This window comes from Meleagris gallopavo, chromosome 16 (genome assembly GCF_000146605.3).
Source record: "Meleagris gallopavo isolate NT-WF06-2002-E0010 breed Aviagen turkey brand Nicholas breeding stock chromosome 16, Turkey_5.1, whole genome shotgun sequence".
Taxonomy (NCBI): domain Eukaryota; kingdom Metazoa; phylum Chordata; class Aves; order Galliformes; family Phasianidae; genus Meleagris; species Meleagris gallopavo.
In genome coordinates, this window is record NC_015026.2 from 13,976,537 (window position 1) to 13,992,383 (window position 15,847).

Genomic DNA, 15,847 nt, shown 5'->3' on the forward strand with positions numbered 1-15,847 from the left:
GGTATTCCCACTGAAGAAGAGAATGAGATCTAGAAGTAAAGCATTGCAGCTCAGAAATTCCAAAGCCTTTCAATGCTTGTTAGCACTTACAAGAGGCCTAAACCCTTAACTTGTCTAACTTGAGAGGGAGGAGTATGCCTGATTGCTGACTTAGATGCCTACAAGTTCCACACATAAAGCCTGAGCTAATTAACCACTGCTGCTACTGTACACAGGAGTAAACAGGCATCCTTGGAAGGTGATCTGTTCTGTGCATTGGCACTTCTGTTCAGATGGGTTGCCAAAGCTGGGTGATGAGTCCTGGCTCCTTTGCGGTGCAGCACTGTGTGGTACGGATGCCTGGTGGAAACTCAGTGCAACTCAGTTGGAGCAGTACTCCGCTCACACTAATTAGCTCAGTGTTCTCCTTACTAATTATTTCAGATTGCTTCACTATTTGCAGATCACTGCCGTAGATTTTTTTTCAGGTTTTCACGAGGGGGACAAAAGTGGCCAAAATATCTAACTAATTGCTGTGGCCAATGGGCCAGAATAAGAAAAAGGACCTTTCCACTAAACTCAGGGTTTTCAGGACATACTTGTGTCCCCGAGAGAATGCATTCCCTTTAATCCCAGTTAAATAAGTTATCAAAGAGATTAACAGATGAGCAAATCTATACTTTAGTCTTAAACCAAAATGCCTGTTACTTGGGCAGAGTCATTCTTGTGATCATTCTGTGGTTTAAAGGCAGTGCAGAAACTGACTGAATATCTCAGGAAATTGCATGCAGACAGAAGGCAATTCTTCAAGTGGATGCTTGAATTATCGACTTGGTTTCTGTGGCATCCCTTTTTAATCCAATCCAGTTGATAGTAAACACGTCTCCTCTCAGTTTGGTACCTGCCAGAGTCCTGGCATGAGCCATCACAGTCCATGCTGTGCCTTTTTTATAGACGTGCATAGGATTGTGTGCTTGGATGATCTTTGTGCCTTTGGACAAATGTCCAGTTCAATGTCAATGTCAATGTTCAGAAAGCATTAATCTAAATCTCAAATGCATCTGGGAGAAAGTCAGATGAAGAGAATAAGGCCAAGGCTGTGCAACCTGAAGGACACAGGGAAGTGAGCTGGGGATGATGGTGTGCTTGCTCTGTTTCCTTGCAAAAATGTGAGCTAGCCAGCAGAACTGCCAAGCATCAGATTTACAGCAAAGAGCAGCACTCACAGAGCACAGCTGTGAATTTCTGCCAAACAACAGCACGGCAGTCAAATGTATGGATTTCTAAAGAACTACATGCATTTGTAAAAGCTGTGGTCACGAGAGGCTTTTAAACACTTTCATCCCTGAGTGCAAGAACCAGAAGGACAAATATCTACATAGGATCAATTAAAAAACAAGCAAACAAGCAACAATCCTATTACCTTGTGTATGCCATGTCCTAGATTTGGGCATGACCATTATTCGATGACCATCTTTCCTCAGCAAATGGGATAAGCAGACCAAAGAGAGGCAGGGCACAGTGCTGAGCATTCAGCCTTTGCAGCCCGGCCAGAAGGGATGAGATTCTCCACTCCTGGCAAACACACAAAGTGAGCTCACAGATAAATCAGCAGCACCATTTGTTCCAGCCTGCCTCACTTCTGATAAACCAGGTTTCAAGATCTTCTGGTCATCAGAAGAGAATCCAACATAGTTGCTAGCTATCCAAATTGCAGGAATGAGCAATGATACCAGAATGTGTAATGACAGATTTACAATCGATCACATAGCAGTCCTCGTGTTGGGGACAGCTGAAGGGCTTTGTGAGAAATGCTAGTGCATTACAGAGGGCTCCAAAGGAGCACACAGGTCTACAGCAAGGAGTGAACCCTTCGAAGAGCCATTATAAGCCCAAAGGTATTTTTCTAGACAGGATAAAGACTTCCATCTGCCAGTGGGACAAAGATACCACTTTCTTGGGATGGATCAGTTTGGACTGACCCGGGATTTGGGAGCTAACAGTGAGGTAATAATAATTAGTATCGACCCCTTTTCAGATTCCCAGTCTTTGGTGAATAGGACAGCATTATGGCCAGGGCTCAGCAGCTCTGGGTTCTGCGCCTCACTTTTCCGCTTCAGCTCGGATAAGTCTCACTGCAGGCTTTATTCAGCAGAGCACTTGGAGGCAGCCCTCAAGACCAGGTTTACAGAGAACTGTATATTCTTCAGATAGACTCTGATGGGCTGTTTGGGGCCCCTGCTGAGTGTACGGCACAGGTTGCTCACCTTCAAAGCCTTTGAATGCACATGAGGAAGGTTGGAGAGTCCATTATGCTCCCAGGAGACACAGCCTTAGCCTGCCTTCTGAAAATGAAGTCAATCCACCCATACATAAGTAAGCCGTAAGAAAGGGCAATATGGTGCTGCAAGAGGAAGAAGAGTAATGGCCCATTTGAAGCTTTTAGTATTCTAACCATGAGATGAGGAAGGGGACTGACCAAGAATAATGAAAGCTTGCATGCAGGGGCAAAGTCAAGAGGTGCCAGCTAATGCTCTGAGGCTATGGAGGTAAGACAGAAAGGATGTGATGAAGGGTCTTTCTAGGAAAAGACAGAGTATGCCTATGGCATGTCAAGTTTGGCAAAGGAGACGATGCCTTGGCAGAGACACCGGGATAAAACACCGATATTAAGGAAATAGGTGGAAATATTTTAAAAGTTTTTGATTGTACACAGCACAATTTGAGAACAGAGAAGGTGACTGCAGCTTCCAGCAGGACCTGGAAGAAAAGAACTGATGGCAATGTGAGCACAGAGTGGGCTAGAGGACTGTGAAAAATAGAATAGGACAGTAAATTGGAAAAGCAGGTGAGTAGGAAATGTAAAAAAGCATGTGACTGAGAAAGAATGAAGGGGTGGTGTTTGGGGATAGAAAGCCAGGTAGGACTATGGTCTATGGACCAGGGTTTGTAGATTTGTCGACTGTCAGAAGTGTTTTCATCAGGGCTGGAAGTGAAGAGTCAAGATGAATTCAAGAAGTCATGGGACAAGAGGGTTGAAAGGAGCGGGTCAGGAGTAACTAACTGAGCTTCCCCAGAGTGAACGAACAGGGCTAATGGCCAACTCAGTAGGTGGAGAACTAGGCAGAGAGTCACTGAGCCCAGAGAGCCCACAGGATGGGGAGAGGGCAAGTCAGAGTGGTGAGAGAGGAACGGTGAGGAGCAACCTGCAAGAACTCAGTGAGAGGAATTGCCAAGAAGTGGTAAAACTCTCTGTAGGTTTGAATAAAACTCCCCAGCAGAGCTGCTGAAGCTGTCTATCGTGTGCCCACTGTTAGCCCACTCAAGTGTGAAGACCTGTACGTTAGTTTAAATCACTCTTAAGATGTTCTAAGTCATTTTTGCTTTGCCACCAGCATACGCCTTGGCTCAGCTGACGGTAGTGTGTTGAGATGTGGTCATTTGATCTCTTGCAGTGAGTCTGAGGAAGGGTGGAGCAAAATCACTTCTTGCATCTGGCGATGTCCAGTGGCACTGGCACATCTGTGGGTGGCAGTTCCTCGACAGGCCTGAGCTTGATTCTGTAATGTCTGCTCTGCATTAGACGCCCTTTGGGGTTTAGGAAAGGCAAGTCGCTGAGAGCCGGGCAGCCATAACCAAGTCGGGTGTGAGGGAAGCGCTAATCCTGTGTGTAATTGCTTGGCAGGAGGAGCTGCTGTGGTTTCCCTATAAATTGTTTGTGCCCAGGGGAGCCAGCAGTCTTGAGTCGTACACCAGCAGCTTGTCAGGCTCTGTGGTCTGCTCCTCCTGCTGCTCTTGTTCAGGCTCTGTTCTGAGGCTCCGGACTCTCACATCCTGGTGTTTCTGTGAGGTCGTGTCAGAGGCCAACACTTTGTGGAGCAGCTGGAAAACCCATGGTTCTTAAGAGCTGCCTCCTGTTTGAAAGCAGTCTTGGTCCCAGCATCACCTTCGCCCTCGGCCACTGCCTGCCCCTCCACCTGGCGGTGTGGGGCTCCTGCAGGCAGGGTGCTGCTGTATGGGCAGCCTGACCAGCACCGCATTGAGTTACAGTCAGGCCCCCACAGGAATGCAGGGCCCTGCCAGCGTGACCCGTTCAGATATCCCAACCAACAGCAGGAGCCACTGGCTGTCTTTAAACCAGATAGGTCAAGTTAATGTCACAGCGCGGCCTTGCCAGAAGGAGGGCTTCTGGAGTGCAGTCTGGGGGAGATAGCTGGGTTTGCTTTTCCCATTTGTCCTGTATTTTTCCATTCCTTTGTTCAGCCGCTCCTTCCCACAGATCAGCACTGACCTGTTGGGAAGGCACCAGGTTTGGGATGCCGGCGGGCGATGGTGAAGCCCTGGTGGGCCAATCTTTCCCTGGCTTGCTCAGATGGCCTCTGGGAGCTGTTTGAAGCCCATGGCTGCTACAGCATGAGCCACCAAATAGAGAGACCCCTCAATGAAAAGCCTGAGCGGCAGCAATCTGTCTGTGCACCCAGCAAGAGTCTTCTCAGCCTAAAGATCAGGTCCTGATCAAGCTGCTCGCACCTGCCATGCAAGTAAGGAACGTGACTCCTTGCACCAGCTCCCTGCAAGGAAACTTAGTAAGCCACAGCTGTGCTTGGAGACAAGAGAAGCAGATTTAGGAGCGGAGTGCAGAGATTTATTTTACAAGCATATGAGGAGTGACCCAAAGGGCGCCCGCCTGTGAGCTGACCTGAAGTGCAAACCCGCTGTTCACAGCATCAGCAGGCAGGCGCTGGGCTCGTGGCTGATCCGCTGTAATCCATAGGCTCTAGGAAAACAATCTAACACGTCCTTATCATTAAATACTCGTGTGAGAGCTCAGGAGTCACTTGTATCCCTGCTTCTGGTTTGTAGCTGCAGCAGAGTTTTGCTGGCAGCACTCAGTGCTATTTGCTGAGAGAGCAAAGCGTGGCAGCTGGCTGCAGCCCTGCGTGTTCGTGCCTCCACTGCTCCGACACAGCCCTCGTCCTTAAGTCACGTTCATTTCCAAGCTGCCATAAGCAGGATGAGTGCAGAACATGCAAGGCACAATCGAGAGCTTGGAAGATATTTTGGGGTTGGTTAAAAGGGGATTTCTGTATTCAGCTGCTCTGTGTCCAAGGATGAGTCTGAGGTGCTGCAGGGAGGAGCAGTGGGGCAGCAGTGCAATGAGAGCAGCCACGGCAAGGGGCTGTCAGCAGCAGAGGGCACTGACAGTGACAGCAGCGTGTGGCTGACGTGTACAGGACCAAAAATGATACTTGCATGTACAGTAAAGCAACTTAGAGTTGTGTTCTTTTCTTCCTGTGACAGTAAACGAAGGGATTCTTTGTTCTGATCTTTTGAAGTCAGTGGAACGGTTTCCTTTATTATCCCAAACTACAAAGCCACAAGTACTCACCACCTGGGGATCAATGCCCATGTTTCCATAAGAAATTCTGTGAGACTTCAAACGCCATTTCGCCTCATTTCTTTTCCTGGTTCATCTTTTTCTCTGCTGTGTTTTGTGCTGAGTTTTGTTTGTCGTCGTTCCTCCTTGTGCATGTCAGCCACGCCAGTGATGTCTTTTGGAAGGATGAGCAGTGGCCGTTCTTTGCTCTTTCACCCAAACCCTGGAGCATGCAGAGTGCCAATTTTCAGGTCTCTGAATGTTGCTTTTTTTAAGGAAAAAAAATCCTGAGAAGGACTTTGCTCTTGACGTGGTTGCACAGCAGCATAACTGAAGGACTCACGCTGGATGGGATGGAGACCACTTTGCTGGGTGGAGCAGCTGAAGGCAGCTGAGAGCAGGAGGGCTCCACCTCTGCTCCTGTGGTGCCCGTGGTCTTAATCGTAGCAATGGTGGAAAGCCCCAGGGCTTCCTGCTCTTCTCTCAGAGCAAAGGGACAGGTCAAGGAGGCACCCACCTGAGGTTGTTATTCTTTTTTGTTTGTTTTGTTTTGTTTCTGAACAGGAGAGAACCACTCCTCCTGGAAGCACTGAGAATATTGTGGAAGAGATTGGTGAGTTGGGCCAAACTCTAAGATTGTGCTTTTGCCACTTCAACCAGAAGTGATGGGGTGAAACACCCCTGGCTTTGCCCTCTCGTGCATGAACATCTGTATTTCCAGCCAGCTGTTCAGATTCCTTCTTCGTTAGCGCTCAGTGCTGTGCAGTATCTGCCAGGCACAAGGGGTGTCGTTGACTTCAAAACCAAACTTTATTTTGTCCCCTTACAAAGCAACCCTTCCTTCACGTGGAAGCGGTGAGACCACAATTTGAGACTTCAGGGCTGGTCAAATGAAGGAGAGCTGCACCAGGATGGGCCATGTAGGGTTCATGCTTGTCCCAGCCCTTTAACCACCGGCAGGTTCCCAGCCAGCCCTCAAAAACATGTAGTCGACAACTGCTTTTGGTGGCAGCTCCTGGAAGCTTTAGATGTTTTGCTACTATTGTCCACAAAAGTATTTTTTTTAACAACATGAAATAATTAAATCCATGTTTTGTTTTAGAAGAAATCTTCTGAAAGAAAAGCATTTATCAGTAACAAGATAATCTTAGTTCGGATGCTGTTCTTATGAGGAAAATATTTAAACCTTTTCACCTCCAAACCTACTTTGGCCTCCCTTACCTCCCCCTGGGTTTGGTTGTTCTCTGTTTAGCTTTAGTGGGAAAACACAGTGGGTGATTCCCACTGGACCCATGCACTTGGCATCCCATCTGTGTGTGTTCTAGATAAATGCAGTCACTTGTGAATACCAGCATTACCTGTTCAACTATTTAAATACTCATATAAGTATACTAGTCCTATCATGAGCATCCTTGCAAATTCTTGCCTTTGGTCTGCAGCACCTCTAATGCATCTTCATGTCCCAAGGGGCCACACACCAAAGGCTTACTGCAAAACCAGCTCTCAGACCGGCTGGGCCGTGTGTTGGATGACTTGACTACTCTCCAGCAATTTAGAATTGTGTGTATTAAAAGGAAGGAAGCCCTCATAATTTCAATTTCCTCTGCTTTATCAGACACAGGTAAAGCCACTTCGCTCACTTCCTTCCTCATTTTGTAAACTCTACAGATTTGTGTTTGGAAACCTCAGCTCATTTTTATACAGACTAGCTGCACACACATTTAACATAATAACTGTGTGTGCACTATTCGACAATGGTGAAATGTATGTGCAACACACAAAGCACAGGCACAGATTTTCACTTCACCAGTGGGTAAGGAAGAGACCAAACAGCAACGCACTGATGGCAGCTCTCCAAAAAGTGACCCATTTCTGGCCATTCTGTTTTGTGCTTTTCTATGCTGCCTGAACCAATGTGAGAAACAGAGCAGGTGAGCAGGTGAGGCACTTTCTAGGAAAGCAGGAAAGACAGCTTCAGGTACTGGAGGAGGGTGTATTGCACTCGTCAGGCCTGCTCTCTTAGCCAGCATGGAGAAGAAGGGAGGCCAATGGAATGGCCATGGAGCCATTTGGTGACCATTCCTCTGTATGCACATAAGGACAGTGAGCGTGCTGGAGCCAGCGACTCCCTAATTCTGCCTGTGTGGGGCCGAGTAAATCACGGCTGCAGAAGCCCCTCTTGGTTCTTGAAGAGTGCGTGGGCTGTGGTCTCCATGTGCTGTGCAGTGGTTGTGATTTCAGGAGGTCAGTGTGCTGGGTTTCCAAACATACCAACCCACTGGAAAATCATAATCAAGCTGGAGAGGATAGATGTATTTTCAGCCAAGGAAAGGGGTCAGTACAGTGTTTACATAGGATGCAGCACTTGGGGCAGCCATTCCAAACCTCCTTAGCCCCACCAGCAACTATTGCCACACAAACTTCTGCAGGGCCTGCTGAAGACTTCGAGGGGCTTATCAACAGAGCTCTCTCTCTCTTTGTCCTGCTTCCAGAACAAGCGGTTCAGGAGACTGTAGACACAGATCTCTATGTGAGGAGAAGACAGCACCCGTCTGCTTCCAGGAGATACCGTGAGGGTCACTGGTAAACACAGCTCTCTGTGGGTACCCTTGTTTTGGCTGTAGCTCTCCTTGCAACCTCCTTCTTTTATTTTCTTGCTCTCCTGGGCTCTGTTTCTGCTAAGCTCAGACGTGTCCTTAAGGGGCTGGGGGGAGAGGAGAGCTGCTGGCACCTCCCAGTGGTGTTGGTGACCCCGTGGGGAGGCGTTTGGTGGCCCTGGGGCTGGGGGCTGCTGCAGGAGGCAAGAGGAGCTGCAGGAGTGGGTGAGGGAAGGGTGATGTTGTGAGAATGCGGGATGTGGAGGAACACAAAATAATCCCAGGATATTTCTCCTTCTCTGATTGTGGCAGAAGCTCGGGCCATGCAGGAGGAGGAGAACTGGAGAGCAGGTGGCACTATTTCCTTTCTTGATGTGGGCCGGTGAAGAAAGGTTTTCATGAGTGACCTGAATTGCTTGACATGTCAGCAAGGATTTCCATCACTACTCTGTGTCCTATCTGGGGAAATGCAGTGGAAATGGAGAGGTCTTTCCCAGTGCAATGCCTCTGGGTGGCAGCTGAGCCCCTGATGGCACCCAGTGTCCAGCCAGCATCCTGTTGGGCTGCAGTGGCCATGCAAGACACTGCACTTGGTCTGCCTTGTCTGAGCTGTCCTCCATCGCTGTGCAGACATGCGGGGAGTTGTGCTCTGGGTACGAAGAGGAAAGGCTTCATTACTGTGGCAGAGCCACTGCATGCAGACTCATCCCTCAGAGTCCACCAGGCTGAAGGACTAGAGCTAAAGAGATTGAGAGTGGGCTCAGCCCGAAGTTTGCCATGACCCAGGTGACAGGAAGGGGAGAAATTGCACCTATGGAAGCCCCAGGTGTGCTCTCACAGCCAGGCAGCTGTCTGTCCAGTTTCCTGGCCACTTTGGGAAAAGTAGGAGAGCAGTGTGGGTATAGGGTTTGTGCAAACAAGAGAAGAGTGTGACTACCTTGTGCTGTTCAGCCACTAAAAGGCACCTGCTTGGGATTCTTTTTCCTTCGCTGTTTCATTGCTCAATACTTAGATGCACTCAGAGAACACTTCTGTAATCCACAGCTTGGGGGAGCTTGGTTTCACACAGCCGCACTCCATCGTCGTGCTTTTGTCTGATGTAGTGCACAGATGAATGCGTGTGCAAACAGAGACGCGTGGGTGTGTGTTCTTCTAGAGCATCCTTGCTCAATTCCTCCTGCTTTAGCATACGTGAATCATTTGTTCAGGTTTCATGAACTAAATGCAGTTGGGGGTGGTTTACATATGCATGCTTACTGTTAGGTACTCCCTCCCAGCGGTGTTTGTGATGCACTATCTGTATGCAGTATATCATATCATATACAGCATGTGTGTATGCTGTGCATGTGTAATGAGACAGTTTAACCTTGTTTTGGCTCTGCAAGGTAAGCCACCCCAAATCCTCTGGGCAATTTAGAGCTGACACAGAGCCCCTGAGCATCAGGTTATCTTGACAGCTGAAGTAACCTTCCTTAGGCACGCCAAGTATCTGCCAGTTTATAATTAGAGCCCTTTCCTTGGCAGCTGCACCAGTGCAATGTCAGCTCAGAGAGAGGTGGGGAGAGTGGAGAAGGGCTCTTGGTGCCTCCCAGCGCACTGCAGAAAGGACATTCAGAGAGCCCATATCTCAGGAGGCAGCGAGCTGGGAAGAGGACATCCCTTTCTATCAGGGCTGCTGAAAGCAAGAACTTCTCACGCGCTCAGAGCCAAGGGTTTAGAGTTTGTTTTGACCACCTTTGCAAAAATGTCTGGATAAACAGCCTCAGCTTTTCATAGCTGAAATGCTTTTCAAGAATGGGCAGCAGGTCCCTGCATGTTGGAAGGGCTTTTGGCAATATCTGCTGTGGTTTCTGGTTTGCTCATCTGTGCTCTCACAGCTCAGCCCTGGTCTTACTTCATTCTGGTGTTAAGTCCAGCTTGGGACACTGAAGCCATTTGAGTTTTACACCTGTGCAAATAAGATGAGAGCTCAGGCTGGAGCTGTCAGTGTACAAAGAGCTCTGCAACCAGACAGGCAAAGAGCAGCCTGGTGGGGCTGGTTCTCCTCTCTCCCCTTTTCATCCCCAGTATGGCAATCAGGGCAGAGCACTGCCCCAGCCAAGCAGTGGGATACTGCCAGCAGGTTCTCACTTTGCTCCCCATGATTTGAGCTGCCATGTCCTTAGACCATGAGATACATCAGCAGGTCTCACCTGCAATCGCTGGGCTGAGGACCACTGCTCTGCCTAGCAAGTATTCTCCCTGATGCCACTGGTTTGTTTCTGCTTTAGCTTCAGGATGCAATTATCTTCCCCTCAGTAATTGCCTGCATATTTTTGTTCTGTTCCTTTCCTGCAGGCCTGAAACAGCCAGCAAGCCTGAGACCGACAGCACTTAGAGCAGTTGCTGGTATGTGTCCCTTCCCTCACTGCGCATCGCAGTCAGCTCCATCGTGGCGTTAGGTGGCCACAGCTTGCAATACCCCTGTGCCGTGGTCATTACACGTAGCTGTCCTGTTAAACCCTGTGTCCACGGATTGAGAATCAGACGGTCCCTGAAGAAGGCCACCTCTCCTCCCCACTTCCTCTGTCCATGCCCAGGGAGCCCCTGGGCAGCACTGCAGGGTGGGAGGGTTGGGCTGGTGTCCTGAGCTCAGCCTGCATTTCCTATAACATCCCCAGCAGGCTTGGGGTCCCAATGCTTCTTCCTGGCCTGCATGCCATTGCCTCCACGCCTGGATGCTTCAGGGAGGAGGATGGAGGGAGATCCCATCTCCTTTCTGTCTGCGTTGCCCCACCACTGCAAGGCTCCTGCCTCGGTCTCGTGGTCTCTGTGTTTTCCATGAGTACCTTGTTACCAATCTGTGAAGATCTAGGCCCTGCTGGGATACAGCCTGAGCCTCTCTGAGCAATACAGAGCTGGCAGAGGTGTTGCTGGCTGCAGAACTTTGCAGAGCCACCTGAACAAGCCGCTCGCTCACCTGAAGTTGCATTTACTCAGTGCCCAGAGAACTCCCAGGACCCAGCAAGGGGCTGAGAGATGGTGAAAACTCCCGTTTGTCAGGAGGATCAGAAATCCAGAAATGGAAATATACCTCTATAGCCATTACTGTCATCTGCCTTGAAGTGAATCTAGCCCTGTAGTGGGGGTTTGCTCCTGGGGAATAGTTTAGGTGCCCACCAGTAGTGCCTGGTCCCATCGGAGCTACCCCTGGGATCTCCCCAGCTTCCTGCTGTCATTCCCAGAAGAGCAGATCTTCTGTAAGCCCCAAGTTACAGCTCTCACACCTTGCAGAGCTTTGGATGCCTCATAGCATCTCTGGTGGAACTGGACACCTGTGCTTAAACACCTGAATTGCATTCTGATTTCATCGTGTTTCCCAAATGAGTTTACATCTGATGTTTACTCTGCGTGCACATGCTCTGTGTGGTGTAGGAAAAGGAACTGCCCCTCCTCTGCCCTTGTGGAGATCTCAGCAGTCTGCTGCTGGGAAAAGACTGGGAAAAGAAAGGGAAGGGAGAGGAGGAAGCAGAACCTATCATCAGCACCAGCCTTGCTGGATTTGCCTTCTGACCAGGTCACGGACCACCAATGCTTACTCCTCCTCTTTGTGTGCTTCCCATTCCTGCAGCCTCTGTCTTTGGGTACCAACTTAAGTCCAGCCTCACTCCCTCTCCTTCTGTTCCCCAACAGCTCCGGCTTCCATGGCGTGTGGTGGCAGCTTGCAGAACTTAGCGGCATTGCAGCCTTCCTGGAGGAGACCTGGAGTGAACCAAGGGGTTTGGTGGGGGGGGTGGGGTCAGGGCATCTTTATGGCAAACCTGGGTGAGGGGAGGAGGAACATTCAACATTGCAGTTCTACTTTAGGTAGGACAAAGAGCTTTCCCTGTGCTGAGGCCAGGTCAGGTACATTTGCTGTTTCTTGAGAAATAAACACTTCATCTTGTTTGTAAAGCTGCAGCATTGATCTAATCAGAAATTTACTGGCAGCATCCCACACAGCTGCTGGGGTTGGCAGGCACCACTCTACACCAAGAGAAAAAAGCAATGCCTAAAAACAGAAGGCGAAATCTCAAGAAGCACCAAATGATTTGGCCTGGCCAGTTTCTTTTTGAGTTAGGCACTGCAGGAAGTGCCTGTTTCAGGTACCTAGCAGAATGCAAAGCTGCTCCATGACCTGAGAACATCGATAGCTGGCAGCTGTCTGGCTTGACCCTTCTGGCTAAACTGAGATGGGGTTTGCACACACACACTGCTGACACTGGGGGCTGGCAGTGCTTAGCTCCATCAGGGGCTTCCAGGCAGAAGCCGTTGCCTGCTGCTTCGGTTCAATATCTGCAAATTGAGAGAGGAGCCAGAGAGTGCTGGGGCCGGACACTGGAGGGTTTTCCATCTCCAAAGCCCTTTCCCATATGGCAGCACTTGAAAGTCAGAGGAGTTGGATGTGACCAGTGACACTGGGAGACAGTGACAGAAGCTCTGTGGGGCAGAAGAGTAAACAGTAGGTAGAAATGCACTGGGTGCTGATCCATCATCTCCTAACCCACTAAACCCCATCCACCAGCTTTTCAGTTCCTTCTTTGCAGTGTAAAGGCTGCCCCAAAGACCTTGCAGCACTCTCATCTGCTGTGAGCACTTTACATCCTTGTGCTACAGTCCCTGTGATATCACATGGGATAGCATGGGATAGCACCAATCAATTTAGTCTGCAAGGAAAAAAAGAAAAAACACCTCTACAGATCTCTCAATTCACAGCCGTTCCAGCCAGCAATGCGGGAAGGAAAAAAGCTGAAGTGGATAAATAGTGAGGATTTCCTCAAGATTTCATCTAGAATGGTTGCAGGTGAGCAACACAGAGGTGCTGAAAATAGCCTCCGAGCAGACAATGGCTGCCAGGGTCATCCTGTGTGTGGTGCTGCCCTTCCAGGCAGGATCCTGGCAGCACACAAAGCCTACAGCTCCTGTAGCTCTGCCCCCAGCTCCCCCACAGTCTTCCTAAGCCCTGACATCTAATCCTAAGGGTGGGGAGCGTGTCCTTGTTGGGGGCTGTGAACTCCTGCCTGAATACTTCACTTTGCTCCTCAGATGGCACATAACCCCTCACCCAAGCAGCAAATGCCTGACATCTCTCAGCCCACAAGGGACAGGCCAGCAGCTCTGAAAGCGCTTTGCTGGAAGCAGTACAGAGGTCTTCAGCTTCAGGAGGGCAGTGCATGTTAGACTTGCTTGCAGCAGTAGCCTTAGAGGCAGCACATGCAGCAGCCTGCGCTGTAGAAGTAGCAGTGAAATGGAAAGGTCCTGTGAACACAGGGAGGAGCTCAGAGGTGCCTCTGTTGCAGCAGCAGCGCAGTGCTGCTCCGCACATACACGGCCAGGCACGGCTCACCACAGCTGGGTGCTGGCACAGGCTGCGGATGGCCCACAACGTCGTGCCTCCCATGACCATCCAGGCACCAGCAGCTGGGTGCAGACTGGCCTCGTTTCAGGGTGCTTGGAAGCCTCCCCAAGGCAGCCTCCAGCAGCACGTGTGTCTGTGTGCACAGCAGAGTCAGCCCGTTCCTTGTACGAACCACCAGCCATCAGAGCAAAACCAATAAACACTGAGCTCTTAGTGCCTCCTGCCTGCTGGAACTGCTGACCTGAGCCTCGCTGCCCCACTCTGTGCTTCACCTCCCCACATCCCCTCCCCACTCAGTCCACGTGTCTGGTGGCACCTCGGCCACATCCACGCGGCCACACAGCCTTGTCTGGGCGCAGTGCCTGCGTGTCTCCAGCAGGACGTGATGCAGCAGTGAGCACCCACTGCTGAACGCCCACTCACTGTCACCTCAGCCCCATGCTGGCTCCAAGCACATCCTTGCTACTCCCCAGGCCCGCTGGCGCGCATCCTGCAGCCAAGGGACAGCAGCTGAACTCACTCCAACACCAAAGGACTCCGCTGGAAGGCTGCAGCCTGCTCTGCCCCCGGTGGGAGGACCCCACTGAGATTGGACCCCCAGGGCAGTGAGAGCTCAAAGCTTTCCTCTTCGTGCTGTGGCCCAGGGCTGCTGGCCCACATCCCTGCAAAACAGACACAAAGAGAATGTGGGCATCAGCAACAGGCCCGAGAACATCAGCCATGAGTGGGACGTGAACAGGAGGCCCAACCTGGCCCTGCCTCACTGCCCTGGGCTCCCTGCCCCACACCTGTCCTGGCAGTGGGCCTGCCATGCTTTTTGCCTTCCCAGAGCTGTGGGTTCAGTGAGAAAGACCCAGGAGGGGCAGCAGGAGCTTTCTGTGTGCCCGAGCACCAGCAGAGTGCTCAGGGGTGTGAGGGGACACGGAAGAGGCTGGGATCACACAGGGGACAACAGGAGCCCTGGCTGTGCCACCTCAGGCCAGAAAGGGCTGAGTCGGGTCCCCTTGGGAAAGGGATTTTCCCCTCCCAACAACTCTACACCACCCTTTGTGCATTAGAAGCCCTGTGATTGCATAAACACAGTGCTTTCAAAAATCACAGAACTGCAGGATCACAGAATGGCAGGGGTTGGAAGGGACCTCAAGAGATCATCGAGCCAAACCGCCCTGCTAAAGCAGGTTCCCTACAGTAGGTCCAACGCTCCATCACCTTCACCATAAGGAATTTCTTCCATATGTTAACACAGAACTGCCTGTGTTCAAGTTTTAGGCCGCTGCTCCTTGTCCCATTGCTATACAACACCGAGAAGAACCTCCTCCATTTGCCTCGCACCTCCCTTTAGATATTCATAAACATGAATCATCTTCTTTTCCCCAGGCTGAACAGACCCAACTTACTCAGCCTTTCCTCATCAGGGAGGTGCTCTACGCCCCTCATCATCTTTGTGGCCCTGTCTTCAATGGTGAAAGTGAGCAGACCCTGTCAGGAAGAAGACGGGTTCACAGGACAGTCAGTGACGATGCCTGCAGGCCAGGGCAACTCTGACACTGCAGAGCTCAGCTCAGTGCTCACCCCTGCATGGCATGCCCAGTGCCAGACACCACCACTCCAATGGCCATGAGATGCAGCACCCTGCCGCACTCACTCCCTGTGGGCCGCCCTGCACTGCCAGGAGCACTCCGGGCTCAGCCTCTTCCCGGAACAACTGCAGCCCTTCTGGCAGAGCTTCCCCCTTGTGCTGGAACCCTGGTTTCCAGTTACAAGAGGGAGGAAAACACCGCAAACAGCAGGCTGCTGAGTCACCAACAGGAACTCACATCTGGCTGGCAGCAGGAGCAGCACTCCAACAGCGGGGTGCTCAGCTAGCCTAGAGCGGGCCGGCCTGCTTCCAGCAGCTCTGAGCCCCCTGTGCTCTGAGGCTGACCCACTCCCAGCAGCTCCAAGAAAACAATGCTCTGCAGCGGGGCCAAACCAGTGGAGAGGTCAGCAAAGGGGCCTCGCAGCCCCACAGCAGGCTTGGGGGAGCAGGGCACCAGATGGGTGGGAGGAGGGTCAGGCTGCCCCTCACCAGGGAGTGGGAGCCCAGTGCCACCTGGGGGGCTGCAGGCCGGGCTGGGTGCTGGTAGGTGCGTGGCACAGAGGTAGCACTGGGGTGCAAGGGCTCACGGAGGTCTCACGGGAACCCAGTGCCATAGCCACCGGTGCCGGCTGCGCAAAGCCACGCGGCACTGCCCGAGAGCCCTCCAAATCCAACGCTGAGCCGTGCGAGGAGCGACGCACAGAGCTCAGGTGGGGCTGCGAGTCCCAGCGGTGAGGCAGGCGCGCAGCAGACAAACATCCGTCCGTCTGTCCCTCGCCTTGGGAGAAGGAGCTCCCGGGACACGTATGTGGGGACACGGAGCCCGTGGACGGCTGCCGCAGCTGTAAGGCGGGTGTTTTCCGCCGGGGCCGCGTGAGGTGACACCCGGGTTCAGAGGGGCAGCGCCCGTCGGGGCCGCTCCGGACCGCAGCACAGCC

At 51.4% G+C, this 15,847-nt stretch overlaps 1 protein-coding gene across 3 annotated transcripts in view; it reads left to right on the forward strand.

Annotated features, from left to right (window-relative positions):
- LOC104913510 overlaps nucleotides 1-15,847 on the forward strand; it is a 35,499-nt gene that overhangs the window by 5,948 nt on the left and 13,704 nt on the right. Inside the window, exons 2-5 of one of the 3 annotated variants that reach the window (XM_019620580.2) lie at nucleotides 5,921-5,969; nucleotides 7,849-7,955; nucleotides 10,291-10,341; nucleotides 11,626-15,312. The gene's annotated coding sequence lies outside the window, so the exon portion shown is untranslated. The remainder of the gene's footprint in view (nucleotides 1-5,920; nucleotides 5,970-7,848; nucleotides 7,956-10,290; nucleotides 10,342-11,625; nucleotides 15,313-15,847) is intronic. The other 2 variants (XM_019620579.2, XM_010719892.3) reach the window with 2 other exon arrangements.